Raw genomic sequence first — 8,905 nt, 5'->3', positions numbered from 1 at the left:
ACCAACTTTATGCTGTGATCAATTATGATATAATAGTTTATTCATTAATTATGATATAACAATTTATTTATAAATTATGACATAACAGATTATTAAGAAATTATGATATGACAGTTTATTCATAAATTATAATATAATAGTTTTGAAGCAGAAATATGAAAACGAGACATGTTACAGTTATATTATGTATTATATGGTAGCAGAACCCTGATCGATTAGTTTTGTAACGACCTGAATAATAATGGGATTTAAATAATAAAGAGAAAGTGAAATGGAGACCGTAACAGAAGGAGGAAGTCGACTTCGTCGACGACATTGCACTTTGGAAGGAATAACCAAGGGGAATCATCAGGGTTTCATCAACGAATATAGGGGATTCGTCGACGAAGGTATACGAAAATTCGTCGACGAATATAGGGGACTTGTTGACGAGGGTATAAGAGAATTCATCGACGAATACAGGGGATTCATCGACAAAAAAATACCGAGAGTAGGGGTGAGCAAAATTCGGTGAAAACCGAATTAACCGGCCGAAATTGGTCGGTTCGGTTCGGGTAAAAATCCCAGTTCGGTCGGTTCGGTTATAATTCTACAAAATTTCGGTTAATCGGTTTCGGTTCGGTTAAGGGTGAAAAAAATTTCGGTTAACCGAATTAACCGAATTACTAATTAATTAGATTTAAATATAATTTATGAATATAAATTTTGCTTATGTAAGTGCATTAAGAAGTTTAATTAACCTATTTGGATTCTTTGTTCTATGGTAAAATATTATTTTCATTAATAAAATTAATAAATAAGGTATTTAATTAAGTTGGATTTGGTTTTAAAAAAAAATTATAATTGTATTATATTTCTAACAATTAATTTTAAATGATTTCGGTTAAAATCGGTTAACCGAATTACCCGAATGGGCAATTCGGTCGGGGTCGGTTCGGTGTCTTTCGTTAATTCGGTCGGTTCGGTTAATGGTTTATATTAACCGAATTTTTCGGTTAATTCGGTTAATTACCCGAATTTAACCGAACCGACCGTTTGCTCACCCCTAACCGAGAGAGGTTCGAGCCAACTGAATTTCGTCGACGAGGACTGAATTTTGTCAACGAATTTATTAAAGGATTCTTCGACGAATGACGTGGCTCGTCGATGAATACCCTGCTCTATAAATATCAAAATCCATATTTTTACTTTCAAATTAAAGAAATCTCTCTTCTCCCTCTCTCCCCTTCGGTTCTCTCTCTCTCTCTTACATCGATTTTGGGCTAAATTTACACCGGATCGACAATCCGAAGCCACCATGACGCTTTTGGGGAAGTTCTCTCAAAATCTGCCGGAGCAGATTATTGGTGAAAGCAAGTTGGAAATCATCCCTGAGTTGAGGTAAGACTTTTTAAACCAAATTTGGTCTTGCGATAGTTATAGGAAATGATATACACGTGGAAATACTGAAGTTTAATACTGAGAGTTTTCATTTTCAGGGTATTGGTCAGGAAATCCTATAGGTGTTAGACTATAATATTTTGGGGGCTTTCTCAGTAGCTAGGTAAGGGGATAAACTAAGCTAGTTCTTTTGAGAAAATGTATATATATATATAGCATTTGATTTCAGGAAAGTAAATATGTTTACATATATATGATTTATATTTGGGAAAATACTATTGAAAATGATGATATGTTGAATATATGAAAAATCTGTTAGTGTGGTATGAGTATAAAATGATACGAAATACTGTTTTCTGGAATGGGATTGTGATACGGATTTTTATAATGGGAAAAAACTGGCGTATGGGCCGTGCTATGATATGTTTGCCGGCATACGGGCCATGCTATGATGTGATTTGTCAGCGTATGGGCTGTGCTATGATATGTTTGCCGGCGTACGAACCATGCTATGATGTGATTTGCCAGCGTACGGGTTGTGCTATGATATGTTTGCCGGGGTACGGGCCGTGCTATGATGTGATTTGCCAGCGTACGGGCTATGCTATGATTTGCCGGCGTACAGGCCGAGCTATGATAAAATGTGTAATACCGGCTTATGAGCTAATGATTTTCATGATATACGTATATATGCAAAATGATATGATTGACGTGAAAATTAATGATATGAAATATCCATGTATCACAGTTTTAATATACGTTATATGGTATCAGAACCTGATTGGGTTGGTCTAGGCTAGCACTTGCACGATACTGTTGCTATGTGTCTATGGTCTTCGTGATCATGATATTTGCGTTAACGCCACTGTACGGAGTGGTGTGAGATTGGATGGTCGATGTGGTTTTAAGAAGTGTGTGATCGCCCTTGGTATACGGACCAGGTCAGGTAGACCCATCAGACTTACAGATTGTACTTTTGACTTGGTAGTGGTCGGCCAACCATTGTCAGGTCTGGCCTTCGGGCCACACAACCCAGTCATGTGGGGGTAATACATGACAACAACCAGCTAACCTACTAGGAATGTTTTTAAGTTATTATTATTTTATGAGATGAAATATGATTATGAAAATGCAATATGTGCTGCCATGATTTGATATATATATGTTTTCCTAGATTTGACAAAACAGTTACTAAATATGTTAGTTATGGTATATGTAGAACACAAAATCATGTTGCCACACACTGATATTAGTTTATTTCCCTTACTGAGAGGTGTCTCACCCCTAAATTTTATAAACTTTTCAGGAGCCCTAGATAGGAAAACGGGAAAAGCCCCGCTGAATTAAAGCTACTGTCTGCCCTTTTTGAAGGGTAAGCTTTGGTAGGGACAATTGAATTTTTGGGGGAAATGTCCCTAGATTTTGTTTGAGATGTGTATATACTGAAATACAGTGGTATAGTGACTCTGGTATTTGTAGTAATGTGTGGATGTTTTGTATTTACAATATTGTGATTATATGTTTCCTGTAGCGACCCTAATTGTCTTTAACGTAAAATGTAATATAATGAATAAATGGTCAACCCGAACTCGTGGGTAACGAGGACACCTGTCATCCATAGCAGAGTTTACTATATCATCAAAATACTGTTACTATATACAACCTCCAAAAAGTCAAAATAACACTAGGATCAAAGAACAAAAACTCCCGATCCTAGTTCAACGCTTATCCTTCTAGTAGGGAAGCTCCAATCACTCAACGGCGGCCCTGGCCCGCCGTTCTCTCTGGATTTCCTGAAAATCATTTAATATTCGGGGGTGAGACACTTCTTAGTAAGGGAAAATAAACTAAATACAGTTGTGTGGCAACATGAATATTTAATGCAATTATACATATACAGTACGTTTCATAAATCAGGAAAACATTCATCATATCATACTGAATAATCATACATTTTTGTATTTGCTAATAACTCATAACGTACATAAAACATCCGTTATAACTGTAATACTGAAAATATACCCAGGATGAATAGCTAGCTGGTGTCATGTATTACCCCCCATGACGGGTTGTGCAGCCCGAAGGCGGGACTCGACAATGGCTAGCCGACCATTGCCGAATCAAATATGTCTGTAAGTACGATGGGCTCGCCACACCTTGGTCCGGACTACCAGGTGGACGTCCACACTTTACTAAAAGCCACATCGACTATCCATCTCCCATCCCCTTGTGGGATGGTTAGCACTAATCTAACGTAGATATTTGATCTACAATATAGCTACGGTACCGAGCTCCTGAACTGAACTAAGCTAACATCCGAGTTCTGATAACATATAGTACATGGTAATATAGCATTTTCATAATTTCATAAGTATGGCCTCGTGCAAAAACATAAATACGGTCTCGTGCCGATAACATAAATATGGCCTCGTGCCGATAACATAAATACGGCCTCATGCCGATAACATAAATACATGGCCTCGCGCCAAAATCATTTCAAGTATATATATATTATGAAAATAAATCATTTATCATATATTCGTCAAATTCATCACAACATAACTCATCTTTTCATAATACTTGAAATCATACTTTGTTCGTAAAATCCTTCATATCATAATACATTTCATGTAAAATAATATTCATGCCACACATGCGCGGTTAAAAGTCATACTTCATATTCTAAAATCGTGATTTTTCTGGCATCTCATACATACATATACATCTTAACATCATAGCAGTATTTTCCCGAATCGTACATTCCATTCGTAATAAACAAATATAACATATGCTTTCCTGAAAATAAATTTACTCATAATCAATAATAATTTGCATGGAAAATAACTGCTTTAGTTTATTCCCTTACCTAACTACTGAGAAAGCCCCTAAAATATCCTAGCTTGACCCCCATAGGATTTCCTGATCAATACCCTGAAACTAAAAATTCTCAGTATTAAACCTCAGTATTTTCATACGTACATCATTTCCTATAACTATCGTCAAACCAAATTCAACTTAAAAAGTCTTACTTCAACTCAAGGATGATTTCCAACTCGATTTCACCAACGATCCGTTCCAGCAGATTTGGAGAGAACTTCGCCAGGAGTGTCGTGGTAGCCTCAAATCTTCGATCCGGCGAGAAACGAGCCCAAAATTGAAAAGAGAGAGAGAGAGAGAGAGAAAACCGAAGAAGAGAGAGAGAGAGAGAGAGAGAGAGAGAGAGAGAGAGAGAGAGAGAAGAGATAGATTCTTTAGAAAGTTAAAATCCGGATTTCCATATTTATAGAACAGGGGATTTCGTCGACGAGCCATGTCATTCGTTGACGAATCTTTCAGTAATTTCGTCGACGAAATTCAGTCGACTCAAAACGCTTCTCGATATTTCTTCATCGACGAATCCCTGTATTCGTTGACGAATTTTCTTAAGCCTTCGTCGACGAATCCCCTGTATTCGTCGACGAAGCCCTGATGATCCCCCCCCCCTTTTTTTTCCCTTCCAAAATCCAATGTTGTCGACGAAACCGACTGCTTCCTTTTGTTTCCAATTTCCATTTCCTATCCTCTATATCATTTAAATTCCATTTTTAAATTTGGGTTGTTACATTTCCTACTACTTTGGCTTCCGTGTTGTGTTCTGATTTATCCCTGGTACCCATGGGTCTAGTTGGATTATGATTTGCTGAGCTGGGATTTGTGATATTGATTTTAAAAAGAAAAAAAGAAAAGAAATGTAGAAATTAAGCAGGTCGTCACAAGTTTAGATTCAGAGCACGGTACAATAGCTATTATTTCAAATTACTGTCACCACACGTCTCAGATAAAGTGTTAGTGTATGGTAGACGATTGGGTCATTGAAGAGTAGCATATCCCTTCTGACAGTCCGAACCAGGTTGGGGTAGCCAATCGTGCTTACAGACGAGTCAGTTTTAACTTAGCCCGGTAGGCCAACCATTACTAAATCCCGCCTACGGGTTGCACAACCCAATCATGTGGGGGTAATACATGATATCAGTTAACTAAATCCATCAAGAGAAAAATTTCAGTATTATACAGATATAGCAGACTAATTACATGTATACAAAAACTTATTATGCTAGAGTAAGCTTATGTTGAAAATATGATTTTACCAAACTTATATAAGTATGAGTATAAATTTACTTGATTTATCAGTTATAGTTAATTATTTAGCACATTGATGATAATCTATCCTATCTAACTAAAAGGTGTCTCACCCAATAATTTAAATATTTCAGGAAACCCAGATAGCCGTGTGGAGCGAACTCCAAGGTAGAGGAAACCTTGGTATTATAGTATCGGGGCAAGTGTTTTGAGTTGGGGGATATGTTGTGGAATCCCTAGGATATTTTAGGGATTTTTGGGGACGTGAATGTATATTTATGGAAACAGTAGAATTCTGGTATTGTATGTGAGGTTTAGATACATTATGTTTTTCGCTGCATGAATAGTATGTTTTCTTGCTATAGATTTACTATTATTTTTATATTCATAACAGTATAATTTTTGGGTCGCTACAGTTTGGTATCAGAGCAAATTTACTATTGTTTTTATAATTATAGCAGTATAGTATAATAATTTTTGGGTTGTTACACAATCTCACGTGTCTAACCCCTTTTTTTCCTTTTGCTTGCAGGTTTAAAGATGCCAACCCACTGGATTTTCTGCTTCATTTTTCTTTGTTGTTTTTATTTTTTATTTTTTATTTTCAATGTAAACTTTTCAGTTTTTCTATATTTTTTTCCCTATAACTTTCTCTCTTTATTGCATTAATGGATTTTACCCAATTTATTCAAGTCCCGAAAAAAATGGGGTGTCTACAAAAGTAATAGGTAAATTATAAGAAAATATTATTCCTTAATAATTGTTTATTTTTATTTGAAATACTTTTTAATGTACATACCCATTATACATTTAAATTAGTGATGTTATCAAATTAAGGCCTATTTATTACTATTAAAAAATCAAAAGAAAGTAAGCACTTTTTTAAGAGAGAGTGAGTGAGTGTGAGTGTGTGTGTGTGTGTGAGAGAGAGAGGTATCATGTTAAAAATGTCGCAAAGAGAATTTTTAAATTTATCATGCATATAATGGCATTTCTAATTTAAGAAGCCAAAAAATGGCAAATTTTCAAAAATAGAGTTTTATTTCATGGGCCATATTAGCAAACCATAAATAGAAAAAATAAAAGACACTCATCTTCCAATTGATGCACAAAAGTCGTGTCCACATTCTGAACTTTACTCTGATTAGTAAGACCTAAGGGCGGAGGACGCAGATCCGTAAGTTTGGTACCATCCTAAGAGATCCGAATGGCTCATTGGTGACTGAAGTTCATATGTAATAAAAAAAAAATGTCATAAGCGTTTTTTTTAGATTTCAAAAAAGTCACATACCTTCCTTAAAATTTGTTTAAAAAAAAAAACGATTCTCTTGTCAAAACATTTAACTTTTTGCACAATATAAGAGAAAATTTGTATCTTTTTAACAAATTTCAACAAATGTTTTTAAAATTTTTAAAACCTTAAGGAAAGTTCTTAAAATGTTTGAAATATCAGGAAAAGTCATTGTCTTTTTGTCATAAGAGATCTATAAAATTTTTAAAATCACAAAAGAGATTTAAAATTTTTTTGAAATCTCATGAGATGTCATTATTTATTTGTCAAATTTAAAGAGATCAATATCTTTATAAGATAAATGACACTCACCTTACTAATAAAAGAATAAAGTTCTTTCTAAGGTATATATATATACACATAAAGTTTGTAAAAAGACATAAACATTCTTTGGCAATACTTTTTTTTAAGGTTTTAAGTGTTTTGAGAATCAAATTAAAAGTTTGTGAAAATTGTAAACTTTTATTGAAAGTTTGTGAGATTATTGAAATTATCGGAAATTCATGTCTTTTTTGTTCAGGTTGAGAGGAATTGAATGCGTTTTAGTAATAAAATAAAAAAATTAAATTAAATTATTTATAAAAAAAAAAAAACAAGGCAAAAGGTCAAAGATGCCTTCGGAGGTCGGGCTACTTTTTGTACAAAACGATACATATTTTAATTCAAGCGACGCGCGTTGACGAAGCGTGTGATTGGGGCCCAGTTTCAGCAAAAATCAAGCGCTGAACTTTCCGTACGGGAGATTGGGCCCCACATGAGCATCATATGCCTTGCTCCGATTGGCGAGTTTGAAGTGCCCACCAATCAGTGCGCGTGGACCTTTCCCCGCATTTCTACATGTTTGTGCGACGTCGAGGCAGCAAACAAACATAATTATTATATCTATCCGTCTGTGGTCAGTGTCCAAATACCATGACCCAAACAATTCAATATTATTTTGTTAACGTAATTAAAAAAATTATTTCATGAGATTTTCAGAATCAATCAAATATTTGCTCAACTGATTCTTCATTTCTGTACTCGAAAATTTCAAACTTTCCTAAATCAAATAAGTTAATTTGTGAAATCAAAAATATTTTATACAAATTAATAATTTTGAGAGTTTTTATTTTCAAAAGTAAATACTTGTCCATGTGATGTATACTTTATCTCTCTCATGCTTTTAAAAAAAATATTATGATTCACTTTAATATTTTTATTTTTAACAAAATGTTGATTAAATGTTATAATTTTCTGTGTTTCAACAAAATGAGTATATGACAATTGTTGAACATAAGAAGAGAGTTGTGCCGTGAAATATTCAAAAGAAATCATATATGAATATATATATGAAGTCAAATGTAAAACAAACACACCTCCTTAAAACGAGCATTTTTAAGGACGAACTAATAAACTGTGTTTTCTCACTCACTCAATTCCTAATTTCTTTTTTCTACAAATTTATAAAATTTGAATTCTTAGACCAACATAAAGAAATGATTGGCATGTATTATTATTTGAAGTAGATGTAACATTTACTATATCTTATTTTATGTCATATCACTGAATCCTAAACAAAAAAATTGCAAACAAACAATATATGATTGTCAATTTCATTTGAGACTATTTTATTACATAAAAAATTAATTGTTCTTGTGATGCACCTTGTTTTCCTTTTTATGTTTTTCTAGGGTTATATTGTGGTACCAAAAAAAAAAAGGGAATATTAGTTAAAGGATATAATGACAAAATCAATAGTACAAAGAGCCAATGTGAACCATTTGTTCTTTTCTTTCGTATCGTAAGTTTTTTTTTTAAATTACAACCTTATTGGGTCTGTGCATATATCATTTACATATACAAACTATATATTAATTATTAAACAAGTTTAAAACACTTTAAGTAATAACTGTTTTTAAATTAAATAAATAACTCATAAATTAATTTGTTTGTGTGTAGTACATACGTGCATTGACTACTGTGGTGAAAATTCATTCGAACGATTTATTAAAAATTTGAGTGATCTATTTAAAATTCCCCCCCCCCTCCCAAAAAAACTTCAAATGTCATGAAATATGGATGTTGAAGCATAAAATTAGAAATTTGTTGTACTTGGGTATACAATTTAATTTTAGA

This window comes from Malania oleifera, chromosome 10 (genome assembly GCF_029873635.1).
Source record: "Malania oleifera isolate guangnan ecotype guangnan chromosome 10, ASM2987363v1, whole genome shotgun sequence".
In the NCBI taxonomy this organism is placed as follows: domain Eukaryota; kingdom Viridiplantae; phylum Streptophyta; class Magnoliopsida; order Santalales; family Ximeniaceae; genus Malania; species Malania oleifera.
Note: the sequence above shows the minus strand (reverse complement) of the source record.